Below are 22,014 nucleotides of genomic sequence, written 5' to 3' on the forward strand. Positions count from 1 at the left end.
ACATTAAATTTTATACAGTTTTTAATTTTAGCTTAATTTAGTTTCTATTTTAAATGTATCCATTTAACTTTATATTACAAAGATTTCTCTGTATTATTATGCTTTAATAATGGTTGTTTTACATGAGTCAGTAAACTATTACATCGAGTCATTGTTTGGCAATTTACTTAACTAGTTCTTTTGCTAAATAATTCAGCTGTTTCTAACATGTTGCTATTATGGATAATGCAGTAATAAACTTTGTAGTCCATATGGCTTTTTCTTGTTGAGAATGATTTTTTAGGATATGTCACCGAAATGAAGTTACTAGGCCAAATCATATAGACATACAAGTGTTTATAGGAATTGCCACATTGCTCTCCCAGTTTGAGAATATGTACAAATTGTGTAATGTAAACAAATGCTTGGTGAATTTTACCACAGGTTTGCTTTTTAAGAAAATATATATTCATAAACATATATTGCTATACATATTTCATAAAATATATATTCATGCATATAGCTATCTATATAGCAATATATATTTTATATCATAAAATATACATTTGTATGTTATATTACTATAAACATTTCATTAATATACATTCATTCATATATAGCCCTATTTATACCAATATATTTCATAAAACATATTCATATATATATAGCAATAGTCATTCTTATATTCATGAAATTAGGGCTTCCCAGGTGGCATAGTGGAAAAGAATCTGCCTACCAATGCAGGAGACTTGGGTTCGATTCCTGGGTTAGGAAGATCCCCTGGAGTGGGAAATGGCAACCCACTCCAGTATTTTTGCCTGGGAAATCCCATGGACACAGGAGCTTGGCAGGTTACAGTCCATGGGTCATAAAGAATCAGACATGACCGAGTGACTAAGACACACACACATATGTGTGTGTGTGTGTGTGTGTGTGTGTGTGTATGTGTTTATGCATGGAAGGTGACCACACAATTTCAGTTTGTATTTCTTGGAGATTGAACGTTTCTCCTTTGCTTCAATTGTGTGGGACTTCTGTATTTATTGATGGCTGCACTGGGGTTTTGCTGCTGAGTGGGCTTTCCCTAGCTGCGGCAAGCAGGGTCTGCTCTCTAGCTGCAGTGCACGGGCTTCTCGTTGCAGCGACTTCTCTTGTTGGGGAGCACAGGGTGTAGGTACCCAGGCTTCAGGAGTTGCCGCCTGCTGGCTCAGTATTTGTGGCACATGGGTTTAGTTGCTTTGAGCCCTGTAGGGTCTCCCGGACCAGGGATCGATCCCGTGTCCCATGCATTGGCAGGCAGATTCTAATCCACTGTGCCACCAGAGAAGTCTAGTGATATTACTCTTTGAAGTGAAACTCATTCCCTAAATTCCTCCTCAGGAATTCTCTCCTAGGCAATATATAGCCCTGATTCTAATAGTATTATTTTATTTTTAGGGTTTTCTCACCAGTGATGACATTGTCAGGACAGCCAAGGTGCTGGTTTCTAGGGCAGCTGTGATGAAGACCTCTACCTGGGCAGACTCCTTTATATTGCTGGCTGTAGGATACTGATCATCTCTGCGTTCTTCCACATTCTCCCTTTGTTTTTCTCTCTTTATTCAAGATCCCCCTCTTCTCCTTAAGACTGCTCAGTGAAGTTCAGTCTCTCTGGAATCTACCAGTCTAATTTGTGATGCCTTTCTCTCCTCGCATCAAAGAGAGCCTTTCTTTGAGCCTGCCTTGGATTGATTGTTTTGTATCTTAGGAAGCAATCTATATTTAGATTGTAATGCAATTTCCAGGGCTTTTTCTTTTATAACTTTTGTTACATTGTATCTTTGTTTTATTTTTGACATCATGTATTATTGTGTTGGAGCTTCCAGGGTGGCTCAAGTGGTAAAAAATCCACCTGCCAAGGCAGGAGATGCAGGTTTAATCCCTGGGTTGGGAAGATCCCATGGAGAAAATGGGGACCCACTCCAGTATTCTTGCTGGGATAATCCCTTGGACAGAGGAGCCTGGTGGGCTTCAGTCCACGGGGTTGCAAAGAGTTGGACATGACTGAAGCTACTGAACATAAGCACATACATACATTATTGTGTTACAGCCCTCTTCTTTCCCATCACCTGCCCCCACCTTCCGATCTTCTGCTATACAGAGTCAGAATAATCTCCTTGTATGCTCATCTTCTGTACTGATGGAGAAGATAGATACCGTAGTCCATTCTTCTTTTACTATGTTCTAGGGACTAAAGTGAGTGCATCAAGCAGAGTGGATGGTAGGGGTGATGGAAGCTGGTCTGGGTGGTGGTGAGGCTAGAGTAGGGTACCTGTCATTCTTGTCAGGCAGACAGTCTGAGCAAAGGCTTCCAGAGGCAAGAATCAACATGCCACGGTCAGTGTCTGCAGTGCCTGGCATGTAGGAAGGAGGTAGTGAGAAATGGACTGAGAGCCAGTCACCAGTCTTTGGGGTCTGTCTGTGCCACGCTCTTGGATGTGAACTTGATCTTCAAGGTATGATGAGCCATGGGAGATAAGCCAGCATCTTTTTGAGATGGAGGAGCAAAGGTTCATTGAAGAAGGTTTTCTGATCACTGCCTTTGCCTGGGTATTTGTCATACACATGCATTTAGAGCCACTGGTATACATTCAGATTACTAGATAGATACACAGTCATAGTTCAGTTCAGTCACTCAGTCGTGTCCCATTCTTTGCAACCCCATGGACTGCAGCATGCCAGGCTTCCCTGTCCATCACCAATTCCCAGAGCTTGCTCAAACTCATGTCCACTGAGTCTGTGACGCCATCCAACCATATTATCCTCTGTCATCCCCTTCTCCTGCCTTCAATCTTTCCCAGCATCAGGGTCTTTTCCAATGAGTCAGTTCTTCTCATCAGGTGGCCAAAGTAGTAGAGCTTCAGCTTCAGCATCAGTCCTTCCAATGAATATTCAGGACTTCAGGATTGACTGGTTGGATCTCCTTGCTGTCCAAGGGACTCTCAAGAGTCTTCTCCAACACCACAGTGTTAAACACAGTTGTAAGTGTTGATTTAAATGTGATGGTCCCCAGAATAACAGGGAGGGAGAACACCTCCTCCCACAGAGAGACCAGTCAGGAGGAAATGGTGCCTCCCCTCCAATAATTACTTTAATCAAAACAAATCAGGCAGACTTATCCATATAGACAAATCCCCCCAAAGAAGCATATATGACACGGCTTTTGCACTGCATTTTACTTAATGTAATAAATGCTTATAAAGTCATACAGCGTCTTTCTTTTCTTATGTAAGCTGTTTCATATTTTATGGGATAATACGAGCTTCCAGGAATAGAATCTCCATTTGTAACATTAAACTCACAGGAAAGACATCATTGATTTGTAATTGTTTGACTTGCTACCTTTGTCCAATAATTGATTAGGTTGAATGGCCCTTTTCTTCTGAAAAGGGCTGGAGAGTACATATGTTCAGCTCTGCAGGCCGTATGGTCTCTGTCACAGCTGGGCAAGTCTGCCACTGCATGTGAAAGCAACCATGGACATTTCATAAACAAAAGAGCAGGGACATGTGCCAATAAAACTTTATTTTCAGACAGTGAAATTTCATATAATTTCCATGTATCACAAAATATTATTCTTTGAATATTTTTTCAATCATTAAAAATATTAAAGTATTCTTAGCTTATGGACTGTACAAAAACAGGCAGTGGGCTGGATTTGGGATCAATTTACTGACCCATTGGCTTGGGCTTCCCTGGTGGATGGCTCAGATGGTAAAGAATCTGCCTGCAATGCAGGAGACCTGGGTTTGATCCCGGGGTCCAGAGGATCCCCTGGAGAAGGGAATGACAATGCATTCCAGTATTCTTGCCTGGAGAATTCCATGGACAGAGGAGCCTGATGGGCTACAGTCCTTGGGGTCACAAACAGTGGGACATGACTGAGAGACTCACACTTTCACTTTCACTTAGCTTAGATTGTAATTCACCGGGGGTCTGGATAGTTAAGATTTACTTAACACATTCTATTGCTTGGTAGTATGCTTCATGCTTTTCATAAGTCGGTGTACGTAATTCTTAGGAAAACTCTGAATTGTGTATTTATTTATTTACAGGTGGGAAGACTGAGCTTACTGAGGTCAAATCACTTACTTGCCCAAGGTTAGGTATAATGTTGCTGTTTTTGAGCAATTTACAGACTTGTGGGGAATGCAGTGGGTAATTAAGCTATTTTGTAATTGTAATAGGATGTCATTATCATTCAACTAATAAGTAAACTTCCTAGAGACAGCATATTAATAAAGCCTGGTTTGAGCTTAGCTGTTGGGTTGTCACTCTTGATGATGGTGTTGGAGACAGGAGAGTTGGAGTATGAACCTGGCTCTACCACTTCAAAGTACAGTGGCCTTTGAGTTATTCATCTTTGCTATGCCTGTTTCTTCACTTGTAAACAGAAATACAAATTGTGTTCACATTTATTGAAATTTATTGTAGCTCTTTCAGTTTTTGAAAGGGTTTTGTGAGTGTATGTGTCAATATATGTATAGTTTTTTATTTTCCTTTTTATAATTGCTTGTTTTCTCCCCAATTATTTTCTTCTTTTTAAACATTTATTTATTTTTAATTGGAAGATAATTGCTTTACAATATTGTGTTGGTTTCCGCCATTTATCAACATGATCTCCCCAATTACTGATTTGTTTAAATTTTATATTTCTCATTGGCTTGTGTTTTAAAGTTTAAAATGGATGACTGAATTCTGAGAGTATGATTTCATGGTATATCACTAAAACAGAGATTCTCTGGGATTCTGTACATGGGCAGTCTATTTTTATGTGTTTTATGAGCATTTATTATTTGAGCAATGTTCAGCATTCTCTGGTTTTCAGTTCTCAGTGTGCCTTTATAATGACCATATATAATTTAATAAATTTATACCAGAAACTAACACAACATTGTTAATCAACTATAGTTTAAAATAAAAAGTTTAAAAAAAGGAAAAGAAAAAATTTAAGTTAATTAAATTAGTTAATGTAAATTAATTTTAACTCATACCTTTAGCAGTCTAGCCATTTTTGCTTTGAAAAAAAATCTGGGACTTCCCTGGTGGTCCAGTGGTTAAGACTCTGCGCTTCCAATGCAGCGAGTGTGAGTTTGATCCCTGGTTGGGGAACCAGAATCCTTCATGCCACTTGGCACAGCCAGAAAATATTTTAAAAATTAAAAAAAATCTGCACACATCCTTTTATATTCACTTTTGGTTCACGTGTAATAGATTTTGCTGTTTCATGTCATGAGTAGTCTTTCCTCCCTACCATGGGATAATAATTACATTCTTTTGTATTTGCTGTTACATTTGGATCATCTTCTGTCATCTTAATTTTTATTTTCAGTTTTATAGTTGTTTTGACATCTCTTTCCAATTATGACTACATAATCCTGGCCATTACTCAACAGCCTTACTCCTTTTTTTTTTTTTTTAATCTTCCTATTAGCTTTATTCTTCGAGTAACCAGGCTCTTTGCACTGTAATATTGCTGAATCCAGTGGATTAGCAAATGCTCATTTCTATGTACATATATTTAAATGTTTAACCACTTAAACCAGCAAATTTAATTGATTTAAACCATCACCTTTGAAAAGTTTTTTAAACAAAATTATTCATAGGTAAGATGTACAACATGACAATTTGGTATATACACACACATAATGAAATGATTACTCCAGTCAAGCTAATCTATCATCTTCTTCCAGAGTTACCATTTTTTATGTGTGTGTGATGAGAGCTCTGGAAATCTACTCTTTCAGCAAATTTTTAGCAAATTTCCAGCATCCAATACAGTATCATTAACTGTAGTCACCATATTGTACACTAGACCCCCAGAACTTACTCATCTTATAGCTGGAAGTTTATACCCTTTGACTGACATTTCCCTATTTCCCCTACCTCCCCTTCCCTGGTAACCACCATTCTCCTCTCTGCTTCTGTGTTTTCCAACTTTTATTCATTTATTTTTGACCATGTAGCATGTGGGATTTTAGTTCACAACTAGGGTTTGAACTCAACGCCCCCTGCATTGCAAGAGTGACATCTTTACCACTGGATCCCCAAGGAAGTCCTTCAACGTTTTTAGATTCTACATAGCTTCTCAAGTGGCTCAATGGTAAAGAACCTGCCTGCCAATGCAGGAGACATGGGTTCAGTTCTTGGGTTGAGAAGATCCCTTGGAGAAGGAAATAGGAACCCTCTCCGGTATTCTTGCTGGGAAATTCCACGGACAGAGAAACCTGGCGGATTACAATCCATGGGGTTGCAAAAGAATCAGACACGATTTAGTGGCTAAACAACAATGTCAGCAGTTGGGATGCCCTCCATGGAAGAAGAACAGCTGTGGTCCCCAACTCCCCACCCTGTCCCCAGCCTTTCCTCCATCCATTTAAACTTCTGAAGCTCAGGCACCTATTTTCTTTCCTTCTCAGTAGCTTTGTCTTGGAGAAGGCAGTGGCAGCCCACTCCAGTACACTTGCCTGGAAAATCCCATGGACAGAGGAGCCTGGTAGGCTGCAGTCCATGGGGTCACAAAGAGTCGGACACTGAGTGACTTCACTTTCACTTTTCACTTTCATGCATTGGAGAAGGAAAGGGCATCCCACTCCAGTGTTCTTGCCTGGAGAATCCCAGGGATGGCAGAGCCTGGTGGGCTGCTGTCTATGGGGTCGCACAGAATTGGATTCGACTGAAGCGACTTAGCAGCAGCAGCTTTGTCTTTGAAGCCATACTGGGCATGGTTCTCATTCTTACAATTCCTTACCATGTGGCAGCCCTTCCCATTAGTGCCCTTTATTTATCTTTCAGAGTTAGCATTTCAACTCCGTTGCTGCTTTGAAGTCATTTCAGAAGGGAAATTTGTCAGTAAGAGGTGTGAGCAATAAACAATGCCTTCAGGCATCAGACTCATTTAGGTCCTTTTGTTGAAGGCCTCTGAAGTGACAGCTTTGCAGGGTAAAGAATACCTGAAGTCTCTGTTTTTATTTTTGAGGGTTTATGCCTATCGCTAAGGTCTAAGACAAGAATGATGAGAAACGGCTCATTTGTTGTGCTTCTTTGGACGTGACCTGCTTTTTGATTTTTAGTGCATTAAGGAGACTTTTGGGGCTTCCCAGGTGGCTCAGTGGTAAAAGAATCCACCTGCCAATGAAAGGAGACATAGGAGATCAGGGTTCGATCCCTGGGTCGGGAAGATCCCTTAGAGGAGGAAATGGCAACCCATTCCAATACTTTTGCCTGGGAATATACATGGACAGGGGAGCCAGGCGGGCTACAGTCCTTGAAGTGGCAAAGAATCAGACACGACTGAGCATGCTCACATGCATCTAAGGAGGCATTTCCTGGGAGAGAGATTGGTGTCTTCCTCCTTGCATGTGGATTCTCAGAGGAATGCATGAGCCCCTTTCATCTCCAACCTAAGATTTTAAACAACTGGTTCCTTCTAGGACACTTTTCCTTCTTTCTTTCTTTTTTTAAAGAAAGAAATGGAAAATTTTATTTGAGCCAAATTAGCTTCCCTGGTGGCTCAGACAGTAAAGAATCGACCTTTTATGCGGGAGACCTGGTTTCTATCCCTGAGTTGGGAAGATCCCCTGGAGGAAGGCATGGCAACCCACTATGGTATTCTTGCCTGGAGAATCCCTATGGACAGAGAGGCCTGGCAGGCAAAGAGTCGAACATGACTGAGTGACTAAGCACTCACAGAGGATTATAACCTGGGAAGGGCATTTCAGAAAACTCAGAGAATTCTTCTGCCTGTTAGAAACCCAGGCACAGTTATCTAAGTTTTTTTTGAGACAGAAGGTTGTTCATTACATGACATATTACTGACCATTTACATGACTCAGACCTGCAAGTACAGAGTGGTTGGTCATTGTGACCCCTTTACACAATCAAGGAGTGTTATCTTCTAAGTTGTCTTATGGGTGCGATGAGAAAGTCATTATCGCAAATGGGTTGATCAGGTATTTCTGCCAAAGGAGGAGGTTTGGTCGATGCCTAATGCAGATACATGGTACACAGTAAACTTTCTTACTTCTTGATTCATCTTTTAGAGATGTCCTTGCAAGGCTTCCCCCTTGTTGTACAGTTTATGTCTCCCCTACATTGGTTTAGCTTTCTTCCATCCTCCAGAGTGTTGCTCCATTGATGCAGCATTTGCAGAAACAGTCCTACTAGTGATTGCATTTCTGGAACGTTCTTAATTGTGTTATCATTTTATCGTAGTCTTCTTGGAAACTCCAGGCTAATCTTGATTGATTTTTGTAATGCACTCTTTCATCTCTACAAGAAAAGATACCAACCATCTGAATGCCATTATTGAGTCTGGTAGTTGTTACAGTTTGCTTATCAAATGTGGTTCCGGTTCCATGGGCCCACCCATCCCAGGGTTTTGCACTAATGCCATATATAATACATTTTCATCCATCCTGGGTTTTCAAATTTGCTTTTACTGTGCTAAAATTTATTTTTTCCGTTTTGTTTTCTGTTTTATGAGTATTATTAATGGAAGAGCCTGTTTTGCCGTTTGAAAACTGTTTTTATTATGATTATTTTTCAGAATGGTCTATTATTGTATTTGTATTTTTCCCAGATGTAACTATTACTGTAAATGATTGAGAGTTTATTATGTTCACTTTTATTTTAGTTGTATTGTGATAATAAAATTTAAAATTCTACACAGAAGTAGAAAGGATTATATAATGCTCCCCCAGGTACAGCATGTAGAGACCCATGTACCATGCTGCTTCAGTAACGATCAGTTTTTCTTTCTTGCTTTGTTCCTACTCCACTGACTTCCCTTGTTTGTTCCGGAGTATTTTAAAGCAAATCCCAGTTACCTTGTTGGTCTTCCCAGGTAGCACTAATGGTAAAGAACCTGCCTGCCTTGGCAGGAGATGTAAGAGATGCAGATTTGATCGCTGGGTCAGGAAGATCCTCTGGAGGAGGGCATGGCAACCCATTTGAATATTCTTGCCTGAAGACTCCCATGGACAGAGGAGCCTGGTGGGCTACAGTCCACAGGGTTGCAAAGAGTCAGACATGACTGAGCGATTTAGCATGCCTGCAGATACCATGTCATTTCACCTGTAAATGTCAGATATTAGATTCCTGGGCATGGCTGATGTTTCTTCATGGTGTCATTTAATTTGCTGCCTTAGGCCCTGTGTTGTTTTTTTTCTCAAGCCATGTGGCTTGCAGAATCTTAGTTTCCCATTCAGGAATTGAACCCAGAATCCTAACCCCTAGAGCACCAGGAAACTCCCGTAGATCCCCTACTTCTTATAAACTGAGAGTGGGATCAAGGGCAGGGCTTCTTAACCTTTTTGACCTTATGACCCCTTTACAATCTTAAAAATTATCAAGGCCCCCCCAGATGCTTTTATTTATGTGAGTTGTATCTATTGATATTATGTTAGAAATTAAAACAGAGTTTCTTAAAACACAACAAGATACAGGCTCACCCTCCATTGACTGTAGATGATGCCATCATGTGTCAGGTAGCTTCTATATACTTCTGGAAACCCCACTGTATACTTGGGAGAGAATGAGCGTGAAAGAGACAGTATCTTCATATTACTAAGAAAATATGTGGGGTCTTGTGGAATCTGTGAAGTAGTCCTGGGGGCCCGCAGAAGTTCCACATCACAGTTTGAGGACTGCTGATCAAGAGACTCAAGTACATTCAGATTCATCCTTTTCTGGGTGGAGAAAGGCAAGAATACACCTAGGTGATACTGTGCGTTCTTACTGAATCCCATCAGGGGCAGGTGTGGTCTGATTGACCTGTTACTGATGCTGAGATTGATCTGAGTTACAGATGAGACTATAGAGTTGGGCCCTATTTTGGTGCTGGTTTCATGTACCTTTGAAAAAACAATATATTCTTCTGTTTCTCCTGTTGTAAGCTTATAGTGAGTTCTACTTTCTCCATTGCTTTATTTAAGTATTTTAATTTTTCACTTGGTTACCATATTATTCTGAGTATTCTAGTTTGGCCCTATTTCTGTGAAAAATTTTTTTTCTAGAATGTGTGACATTTTTGCCTTTTATATATATTATATTATAGTGTTTGGGGATGCAGCTTTAATATTTTATTCATTTTTAGTACTTTACTCTTATATTCTTTCCTTATATACATGTTTATTTAGTTTTTGTTTTTACTTAACTCTTCTGGATTAAATTTTCATATGTGAGTATAATGTTGCACTTGCTTTTGATTAACCCAGTTTTGTATTTTAATCTTGGATGTTTGTTTCCATGAGCCTTCTGTAATCAGCATATTCTTGTGTCTGATTTACCTCAATGGAGAATTTCCTTCTTCTTTATCAGACCAATTAGATTGTTAATGTCTAAGGCTGTGACTGTTCTATTTGAACTACCTGATATCATTCTAGTTTTTACATCTTTTATTTCTTGCTTCTCTTAGTCCTGTCTTCCTTTTTAAAATTTTACGTTAAAGTACCTAACTCATATGTACGTTCCTTGTTATTGAGAAATCCCAGTAATAGGGAAATGAAGAAACCAAAAGCTCTTTCCTAAGCTTCTCCCTGCCCATGCTAATTAGCAGTTGATAGTTTAGCATGTGCCTTTCCAAAGCTGTGTCTATGCACTTATCCACAGGTACTGGCCCGCATAGACATAAAAGTAAATGCGTGTTATTTTTTTCATGGTTTCAAAAAATGATAAATGGGTATGTACTCTGTGTGTTTCTCTGCAGCTTACTTTGTCTTTTCACCTGACAATGTGTCTTGAAGATCTGTCTCTGTTAGTAAAATAGCTCTGAATGCATTCTTTTAGATGCCGCTTGGCCTCGTGCAGAGTCACTAAGGTTTGTTTGACCAGACTGCTGTTGATGGACTTCAAGATGTTTCCATTGTTTTCCTACAGCAACCACTGCCGCAGTTATCATCTTTGTTGCAGCTTGTTTGGGATATTTATAGTGTTTCTCCACATAGAAACCTAGAAATAGGAATACCCAGTAAAAAGTTCTGTATATCTTGAACAGTAATAGACACCACCAAGTTCTCCCAACTACACCAAAGTGGTGAATTCCCTATTCTCATATCTTGTCCATTTTCCCACAGGGTTGTTTGTAGGCATGAATTTTATATTCTTCCTTCCTTTATTTCCGTGGCAAATATTTGCTTCCAGTGTTTTGTGTGGCTTTTAGCTTCATCTGCATGTTAAATGTTTTAATCTTTTAGAATTTGTTAATTTCTTTCTGCAGGAAAATTCCTCAGTCCCTTTAAAATGTTTTCTGTTTGTCTTTTGCATGCAGTACTTTAAAAGTTTTAATGTCTTTTCACATCTTTGAGATTTAATTCCAACACCATCATCACTCATGGCAGACAGATAACCTCGTTACTCCAGATTTCTGGGGAGGTCTGAGGAGAAGGTGGGTTAAGGGTGCGGTGGTGGTGGTGGTGGGGTGGGGGTGGGGTTTATTGGACCCTGAATCTGGCTCTTTTCTTGTGCTGTCTGCAGCTGCCAGTATCTTGTACTCTAATCTCTCTATGATGTTTCATGCCTGTGTTGGTATATGTGTTATTTTCCAGCTGGAATGGACCCCGCTTTTGTTTGGCTGCTGTTTGTTGAGTGATGGAAACATGCAGGGCACCCTGAGAGGTACATCAAATATGTCATCTCTGCTGCTACTCAGTCTCCTGCAAGGGCCAGTATGGTCCTCTCCAAAGGCGATCTTTGATGCACCATTCCTCCTCGTACCCCGCCAGTGCCTAATGCCCTCCAACACTGAAGTCACGCTGGCCTTGGCTTGCTCTAGCCAGTACAGCGTGGTGAAGTGAGGTCATGCTGATTCTGGGTGTTTAGTTTTAAGAAAGTCAGTGTGCAAGGGAGTAAAGCTATACCTATGGTAGACATGTCAGCTAACCATTGGCCAAACTTTATCTGAGAAAAAAAAATGGTGCCAAAGTCAAATAAGTTGGGGACATTCTACTCATCATTTCTCTGGCTTGGATATTTACAATGGGGATTAGTAGGTGAGATGCTGGGAGAAGTCTTAGATTTTAGAAATCTGTTTAACCTTCTCTAATAGGACATTTTTGCAAACCTGCTTCAATTTATTGCTAAACGTCTTTTTAGAAATATGATATATTGGACTTCCCTGATGGTCCAGTGATAGGAATCCACCTGCTAATGCAGAGGAAATGGGTTTGATCCCTGATCTAGAAAGATTCCACATGCCGTGGGGCAACTAAGACCATGCACCGCACCTCCTGAAGCCTGTACTCCCCAGAGCCTGTGCTCTGCAGCAAGAGAAGCCACCACAGCGAGAAGCCCATGCACCTCAAAGGAGAGTAGCCCCGACTCAGTGCAACTAGAGAAAGTCTGAGTGTAGCATTGAAGACCCAGCACAGCCCAAATAAATAAATTAAAAAGAAAAAATTTAAGACATATGGTGTATAGTTTATAAGAGAAAGTCATTTGCTTTACCTGGAAATTGATAGTAAGAAAGATGGGAGGTTGTCTAATATCCTGAAAGCACAGTCTTTGGATTCAGAAACCCTGGTTCAAATCCTCCCCTAACCTACCTACTGGCTTTGTGGCCTCAATGAGTTACTTAATCTCTCTGTGCCTTTGTAAACTGAAAATTGAATCTGTTTTTACTTCTAAGCATTTTATTTCTAACTCATGTAAAATATTTCAATGCAGAATAAACAGTAGCCATGCTTTTACTTAAAAAAAAAAGAAGGCCTGTGTACCCTGGCATAACTGGGGCCTCTGTGTACGAGAGAGGCCCTGATCCTAATGGAAATAGAGAAGAGGAGCAGGCTGCCTGTGCCAGTGTCCAGCTGAGCCCATGTTTCTGTCCATCCCAGCCCAGGTCCCAAACTGTTGGTGAAGCTGTATTGGGTGCTGCAGCGTCATCCCACATTTGACTGTAGCCACAGAAACAGCTGAGCCCAGCCAACACACAGAATCATGAGAAATAATAAAATAAGGGTGGTTTTAAAATGCTAGGTTTAGGGATGGTTTCTTATGCTGCAAGAGGTCACTGAAGCAGTGAGGCATAAATAATTGCCTTAAGTATATTAGGGCTAGAGACTATTTAAAGGACGAACTAGTAATAATGTTAACAATAGCCATCATCCAGAGAAGTGTCTTCAGTGGTCCAGGCATGGTGTAGATATTTACATACATTCTGCATGGTAAACTGCTCCATGCCCTTCAGGGATCATAAAAGCTTTAATAAGAACATGGGTATTAGCAGCTACTATTTACTGAGCAGCTAAAACAGGCTGGACAGTCTCTCTAGGTACTTTGTGTGGGTTATTCTCAGGCAAGTCCAGCTCGTCCTTTAGGACTGTGTCTGGAGGGAGGAGCTGGGTTACTACAATGGCTGAGTCATGTCCCTGCCTCCCATTCCTTGCCAGGCAACTGCTCCTCAGCTGTGAGCATGTGGCACCGTGACCTGTCTCTGCCCCCTCTCTCCTGGTGCCTGTGTGTTATAGTTGTTGTTTGCATCTGTATTTAGCATTTGTCTTCTTATGACTCTATGTGGCTTGCTCCCCAGTAGCTCAGGAAACTATGACAACGTGTTGAATCTTCTGTACAACTTCTGCAGTTAATAATTGCCTCACTTTTCCCCTTTCCTTGTTTGGATGTTTTTGTTTGAGCTTTTGGGTTACTACTTCAGACGCTCTAACAAAATTGTAACCCCCTCTGAATGCTCTTTTCCACATGGTCAAGCACATTAATTCCATTTTCCGTTGTGTTTTGTTCTTTCCTTGAAGATGATCTTCCCAGTGCCCTGGGGTGCCTGGTGGACAGCCTCCTGGGAATTTCTGGGAATTCCCTCTGCCTCTTCCTGGGCTCAGTGCCCAGTTTCCACAGGCCACTCTTGTTCTTTCCCTCTCTCTCTTTTTAAATTTGCTCCCTTGGGGTCTTTGGTTCGAGTATGTATCCCTTTATTAAATATTTACCTCCTTTGTTTTCTCTGTTCTCTATTTTCTGGGCTGCTTCTACATCAAATGCTAAACTTCCTTGCCTGAACCTATGATGTTTCTTATTTCTCGACTTTCGGCCCTTTTATCCCTTTTATTCCTGGGAGATTTGGTCTCCCAACTCTTAAAATGTAAAAATTTTGCTATTTTAAAATTCTGAAATATTGTCCCATTCTTCAGTGAACCTCTTCTGAACACCCTATTTCTATTTTGTGAGTGTTGTATCTTTCCCTCACATCTCCGAGCATTATGGGGGTGATTTCCCATGCTCTGCATGAGGTCTGCATGCTCCACGTTCCGAGTGTCTGTCATCTGTTGCCTTTGGTATCTGCCCTCTTGTCGTTAATTTTCCTCAAGGCCTGGTGATGTTTTCTTCTTTCATACTGAGGAGGAAGTTGCCGAGAACATTTGGGTGTTTTTTGTTCATTGTAGGGTAGAACAACCAATGGTTCCCAGCAGGTGGGCTGCTGTTTCCTTGGATGTAATGGGCTGAACTTTGTCTCTCCCTAAATTCGTTTGTTGAAATCTTAACCCCCAACACTGAGGTCATTAGGATGAGTCCTAATCCAATCTGACCAGTGTCCAGATAAGGAGAAGAGTTTAGGACACAGAGGCCCACAGAGGGAAGACCATGTGAAGGTATAGGGAGAAGATGACCATCTAAAACCCTAGGAGAGAGACTTCAGAAGACACCAGCTGTGCCGGCATCTTGATTTCAGACTTCTAGCCTCCAGGATTGAGAAAATAAATTACCATTGTTGGAGCCAGCCATTCTGTGCTGACTGATACACCAGAGGATGCTCACATGTCAGTATCTGTAGCTCATTCCTCTGGGGCCATTCAGGTTTTCTGGAGAAGACACACCCAACCTTCAGCAGGGTTGTAGGCCTGCCTATGTGCATGTGGGAGGTCATGATGGAGTTCAAGGTCGGGAGCTAGATTTCCATGTGACTTCCTTTTCCTTTGACCCCTCACCTTCCTCTGTGCCTGAAGCTCTGACACTGAAACATCTTGTGAGAAGATGTAGTCAGCTGTCTGGATGGAATACACACAAGGGGTGGAAGGTTGAGGGCAGGGGCATAGTTGTACCTGATATAAAACTGCAGTCATGCTTCATTCTTAACTCTGTCCTCACGTTCTGGAGCCTTCTTTCTGGAGTTCTGGGCACGAACTGGTATCTTTCTCTGCTGTTAGTTGGTCTTCTACTCTGCTGGATCCTCCTCTCTCTTTCAAATTTCAGTTTGTACTGCCTGTCTCTAGTTCAGTCTCTCCTAATTCTTGTCTTTGTAAGTCCATAGATTTCCCCTCTGTGGATAGGAAGGGAATTTATTGGTTCGAGGAAGTGAGTAGTCCAGGAGTGGGGGGCGTCAGCATCCTTATGCAGTGGACAAATGGGATCTAAGACCTATTTCTTTCCATCTCTCCATGCCGCTGCCCCAGGATAAGCTTCATTTTTAACTCTCTGTTTTGAAGCAATTTTAGAGTTACTGAAGAGTTGTAAAAATAGCACAGTGAGTTCCCTAATGATGACATCTTATATAACATTGGTATGACTAGCCAAACTAAGAAAGTAACACTGGTACAACACCAAGCTGAATACTAAACTAAATCTGATAACTAAATGGTAGACCTGATTCAGATTTTATCAGATTTTTCAGGTCATGTTATTTATTTCCCAGATCTAATCCAGGATCCTACTTTAGTATTTGTCCAATTTTCTCAGTCTCCTAATCTGTCAACTTCCCCTGTGTTTCACTTTTGAACAGCTCTGTATTTTATAGAATATCTCTTAATTTGGGCTTGTCTGGCATTTTCTTATGATTTGATTGAGGTTTGGGATTTGGGGGAAGGACATCACAGAGGTGATGAGCCCTCCCAGTGCCTCATATCAGGAGGTACCTGGTGTCTGTATGACCAGTGATGGTCATTTGCTCACTTACTAACGTGGTGTCCACCATGTTTCCCCTGTAAAATTCCAGTGGAGGGCAAAGGTTTCTTCTTTTAATTAATACATATTTGGGGGATACTTGGAAGCAATGCAAGTATCCTATTTCTCCTTAAACTTTTGCCGATTATTATTTTTAAAAATATTTATCTGACTGGGCCTGGTCTTAGTTGTGGCACCACGGATCTTTGATCTTTGCGGCAGCATGCGGGATCTTTGATTGCAACATGCAAACTCTTAGTTGTGGCGTGTGGGATCTAGTTCCCTGACCAGGGATCAAACCCAGGCCCCCTGCACTGGGAGCTCGGAGTCATAGCCACTGGACCACCAGGGAAGTCCCTTTCCCATTATTTTTAGCACTCAGTGGTGAACATTGCCTGCATTGATGATTACTGTGGTTTCTAAGAGAGATTTTCTTTTTCTCTCATTCCTTCCACACTTCTTAAAAAAAATTTTTTTTTATTGCAGTATAGTTGATTTACAATGTCGTGTTAGTTTCAGTTTCAACATTTACAATGTTGTGTACAGCAAGGTGAATCAGTTATGCATATACATACATCCACTCTTGTTAAGATTCTTGTCCCGTTTAGGTCATTCCAGAGTACTGAGTAGAGTTCCCTGTGCTCTACAGTAGGTCCTTATTAGTTATCTGTTTTATATATAGCAGTGTGCATGTGACCATCCCAGTCTCCCATTTATCCCCCTCCTTTCCCTGGTAACCTTAAGTTTGTTTCTTGTATCTTTAAATCTTATTTCTGTTCTATAAATCAGTTCATTTGTATCTTTTTTTTTTTAAGACACCACATATAAGCAATATTATGTGATTGCCTGTATGTAGAAAAGATACAAATGGACTGTTTTTCCTGCCCTGTGTGACTTACTTCACTAGGTATGGTAATAGTTTAGGTCCAGGCACATAGCTGCAAATCACATTATTTCATTCTTTTTTATGACTGAGTAATATTCCATTGACGATATGTACCATATCTTCTTTATCCATTCCTCTGCCTATGGGCATTTAGGCCGCTTCATGTCCTGGCTGTTATAAATAATGCTGCAAACTTCACCCTTCTGAACTGGAACTCTTCTGTCAAGAAAACTTATCCCTGCTCCTTCATTTTGTTGCTTATCTCAATGATTTATTTCTATCAGTATGGACTTGATGAATATTTTATTCTTTGGGCTATATTTAAGGCTATGTTTGTTTCTCTTTTAGCTCAGGTTGTTGTAGCATTGGTCATAGCTAGCTCATTCAGGTTGTCTTTTTTCCTTGTGTCCTTTCAATGTGCTTCTTTTTTTTTTAACACTTCCTTACTGACACCACAAGATGCTTCAAGCTTATCTTTTGTAGTCCATAGACTTAAAAACATTTTTACTTCTGTTTTGATAAGGTTTCAGGAGGCAGAGAAGAAGCATGTGTTCACAAAATGTTTGCCTTAAATTTTTTGATTGTAAAGATTTTCTGTTTCTTATGATGTTATGGTTAATTAATTTATATTTACTATTGTCTAAATAAATAATCTCTGAGTAGACATCTGTTTGAAGCAGTACTTCCAGTCCCTGTCTTTCCAAAATAGTAACACGAATTTCCCCACTCATCCTTATCCTGGTGTACTTGAAACTAACCATACTTCTAACTCCAGCACAGAACCCTGCTTGATTTAAGATATTTGGCACATTTCTTCTTGGTCAGAAACACCAAACCAAAAGAAAACCTTTTCTAGGGCTTCTTGGAAGAAGCTTTCTCTTTCTTCTGTAGAAGCAACCAGAAGAAATGTTCTCTCTTTCCTTGGATGGTGATGTGTTCTCAGATCTGGAACTGCAGCAGCCACTTTCCCACCATGAGTTACGAGCTGGGAGCTGCCACGGGGAGCCATCTCCATGTAGAGCCTGAGGGTGAAGCCCACCCAGGAAGGAGAAAGAGACTGAAAGAACCAGCACATTAAAAAAAAATTGATCTGTGTTATTTATAATAGTGAGAAATTAGAAATAATCAGTCCCTCAATAAGGGCATGGCAGATATAACCAATGGTATGTAACCTAATGGAATAAGTGTAATGATTAAATATGCTAATGAAAATTATAATCAAATCAAATGACATAAAATTTGCACATGACATTATGAGAAGTGAAAAAATCTGGTTACAAAATTATATGTATCATTTTTTTAACGCTGCAAATAAAAAACACTGGTTTTGTTTGAACAATTGAATTATGATTTTTCTTCCTTTTTTTCTCTACCTTCCAAACGTAATAACGTAACAAAATTCAAACATTAAAATATAAGGCCTAAAACTCAACAGAGTTGCCAAACTGCCCACTTTTCTTTATTTTGTTAAGGTATTTAATAATATAGAAAAGGTTAGGGACTTCCCTGATGGTCCAGTGGTTAAGAATCTGTGTGCAATGCAGGAGACGTGGGTTCGATCCCTGGTCTGGGAACTAAGATCCCACATGCTATGGAACAACTAAACCCTTGGGCCACAAAGAGAGAACTCGTGTGCCACAGCAGAAGATCCTGCATGCCAAAACAAGGACCCAAGGAGGTCAAATAAATTAAAAATATTTTTAAAAGCTTTAAAAAAATAAATTTGAAACGTTCACATTGAATGGCTGCTGTAGGAGGCTTCACCTGGACTCTGTTCCGTTTGGTCATCCAGCTCATGAACCAGATTATTCCCTTTATCGTTGAAGCCAATTTGCTCATTTTCCTGGCACCTTCATTCCTAACTAGCATAATCTCATTCTCACGGAAATTGTGCTTCACTACCTTAAATGGTCGAGAAGGGCGTGCTGTGGAGATAGGTGTAACCTCCCCTGATCTGCACCTGGGTTGGAGCAGTCACGTCTTCTTTTCCATTTCCAGGTTGGCAAGCGGTTTCTGCTGCGTCGTAATGGCAGTGATGGCTTGGGAACTGCTGTCTTGACGTCTGAGATGTTTGTGGCTGTAAACTCACTGCCCTGGGCCTTCTTGTAGATGGGTAGCGTTCAGTCCGATCTGTAAATAGGACTGCATGTCCGTGTTCACCCACGGAGCTGTTCTGTACCATGTTCTTAGAAATTTCTGCAGACTGTGGCAGCGGATGACACAGCTGACCCTTTGACCAAGCAATGACATCTTAGGAAGTTATCTCAAGGAAACAAGCAGACAGGTGTGTAGTACACAGGGAAAGAATGTGCCTGAGGGTTATTTCAGACTTGTTACTACCCCAGAAAATTGAGTATGGCATAAACGAGCAATAATGGGTAATTGGTTAAGTAAATTATGGCACATTCATGCAATGGCATGCTATGCAGGCATTTAATGGTGATGCTGATGTGTATTTTTTGACATGAAATGTTGTTTATGATGCATTGTTAGGTTAAAAAGTTACATACAGTAAGTATAGTATGATTGCATTTTGTAAAAAATTATAGTAGATAAGAAGTTAGAGATTCTGTTATAGGGTATTTTTGTCCTTTTGATTACTTGTTTATTTTTCTGAATCACATAAATATCACTTATGTGTATTATTAGTAAAACTGGTATATTAATAAAAGTATAATATATTAATTTCTATGTAGTAATACATGTGCGTGCTCAGTCTCTAAGTTGTGTCTGACTCTCTGCGACCCCAAGGACTACAGCCCACCAGGTTCCTCTGTCCATGGGATTTTCCAGGAAAGAATACCAGAGTGGGTTGCTATTTCCTTCTCCGGGGGATCTTCCCAACCCAGGGATCGAACCCATGTCTCTTGTGTCTCCTGCATTGGCAGGTGGATTCTTTACCACTGAGCCACCTGGAAAGCCCATATAGATATAAGTGTGTGTGTGTGTGTGTGTGTGTGTGTGTGCACGTGCTCAGATTACTTTGCAATCTAGTAGTATATTAATTAAAAGAAAAATGAGTTATATGACACAAGTGTCCTTCTTTGGAAACTTACATTTCTGAGCAATGAGTTGAGTATGTAAGAGGTAATTAATAAGTGATCATTTAATGAACTGTTGGGCTTCCCTTGTCGCTCAGACAGTAAAGAATCTGCCTGCAATGCAGGAGACACGGGCTCAATCTCTGGGTTGGGAAGATCCCCTGAAAAAGGGAATTGGCTACCCACTCTAGTATTCTTGCCTGAAGAATTCTGTGAACAGAGGAGCCTGGTGGGCTGAAGTCTATGGGGGTCACAAAAAGTCAGACAGAACTGAGCCACTAACACTTTTTAGTGAACTGTTAAAGTCTTAAGTGTCTGTAAGTAGGATAATTTTCCTGCCGCTCACTTGCCCTTCTGGGCAGTTGGCTTGAGCAGCTGGGGGTGGGGAGGCGAGACCTCCTTGGGGAGCAGCAGAGCAAAGGTGAGTATAAAAAGCAATGACCTGGATTCTCACTCGGGAACTTTCATTTCCTGTCTTTGTCATCTAGTCCCCGGTTACACTGGGGCAAGGAAATGGCTTCTCGGCTTCATAGCAGTGCGGTAACAAGAGAGGTAATTTACCTGAAAGAGCCTTACAAAATGTCATTGGAAAGCCTCCGTGCACCTTTCAGATGTTGTTTGGGAAAGAGCTGCGATGTCGGCCGTGTTTGTTCGTTCCTTAGGTTGACTCTGTACCACCCCGTGCTGCCTTCTTATGCAGAGGTCCCCAGCACTGGGGATCTAATGCCTGTTAATCTGAGGTGGAGCTGATGTAATGATAGTAGAACTCAAGTGCATGATAAATATAATGCTCTTGAATCATCCTGAAACCACTCCCTTCCCCAGTCCATGGAAAAAGTGTCTTCCACGAAACAAGTCACTGGTGCCATAAAGGATGGGAACCATTGTTCTAATGAACGATGATGCATCATTGGAATGGGAGAAGCTGGGGCATCATCATCTTCTCTCTATTCTTTGAGCCCCTCCCCAGATTCCATCTTTCAAGCATTGAGTAGGGAGAATCTGGAGGTTGAGCGGCAGGTTCCTGGGAGAGTTCAGGGGAGAACTCGGTTCTCTTGAGGTCAGTCTATCTGCCTCCCTTGGGCATCCTGTCTGAATACCTGCCTCATCCCTCTCTACTGCTTTGCATGGATGTACAATTTGGATGCTTCGGGCTCTTTGTAAGCCATGATTCTGTGCCTTTGGCAAGAGACCCCTATTATTCTTCCTACCCTCTCTGCTTGATGGCTTCATGTCGTTTGCTCCCACCATTTGATGTGATTTGATGGTGTGCAGCATGAGGTTCCTCCAGCCATTTCTGCCTGTTAAGCAAGCATATATTTCTGGGATTGATGTTTTAATTTAATGAAACACATTCTAATGAGGGTCAGCTGCAGCCATGAATTTTTAATGGATGATTTGCTGAAAAGCACTTCAAATGGTAACATCCTGTGTTTGGCTGAATAAGTCCGAGATCCAGCACGTGGATTGAATGAAACCCAGGGTGAGATTCCACTGGCCTGTCTCCTTAGGTTGTGTGCCACGGTCAGGTCCTTTGCATCTATGATGGTGGCTCTTGGATGCCTCTTGCCCAGGGCTCCCTTTCATTGTAATAAGTAGAGAACATTCGGGATCCTTCAGCCCAGAGAAGGAGGAAACGGTGGTCCTCAGAGGATCCCAGCTTGGTGTTTGCTCCAGGGACCCACCTTCAGAATATAACAGGGCAGATCATCAGGAGGGCCTTGCTTGGTGTAAATGTGCATGTGTACATGTGTGTACACACACACACAGGTGTGTGTTGCCGACTCAGGTTGGGGGAAGAGTTCAGAGTCTCAGCGAAGGAACCTGGGGCTGACACAGCTGGTATCCTGCTGAGAAGCCACTCTCCCTTGTATCAGTTTCCTCTAGCTGCTGTAAAAATAATCACACCCTTGTGGCTTAGAACAACAGACGCTTGTTCTCTCATAGTTCTGGAGGCTGGTGTCCAAAGTCACTGGACTGAAAATTAAGGTGTCAGCAGGGCGCAGATACCTCTAGACGCTCCAGGGGAGAGTCTCTTGCTTCTTGCAGTTTCTGTTGGCTGCTGGCATTCCTTGGCCTGGGTCCACCTCTATTCTAGCATCTCCACATCTCTCTCCGCTCTGTCTTCATCTCATCTTCTCACCTCCTGTGTGTGCCTGGTGATTTTCCCTCTGCCTTCTTCATAGA

At 41.2% G+C, this 22,014-nt stretch overlaps 1 protein-coding gene across 1 annotated transcript in view; it reads left to right on the forward strand.

The window, feature by feature from the left end:
• Positions 1-22,014, forward strand: part of GALNT17 (polypeptide N-acetylgalactosaminyltransferase 17) — a 428,470-nt gene that overhangs the window by 56,683 nt on the left and 349,773 nt on the right. The window lies entirely within an intron of this gene.

The sequence above is a fragment of the Bos grunniens genome, chromosome 25 (genome assembly GCF_055505025.1).
Source record: "Bos grunniens cultivar Pamir isolate PY7600 chromosome 25, Bosgru_T2T1.0, whole genome shotgun sequence".
In the NCBI taxonomy this organism is placed as follows: Eukaryota; Metazoa; Chordata; class Mammalia; order Artiodactyla; family Bovidae; genus Bos; species Bos grunniens.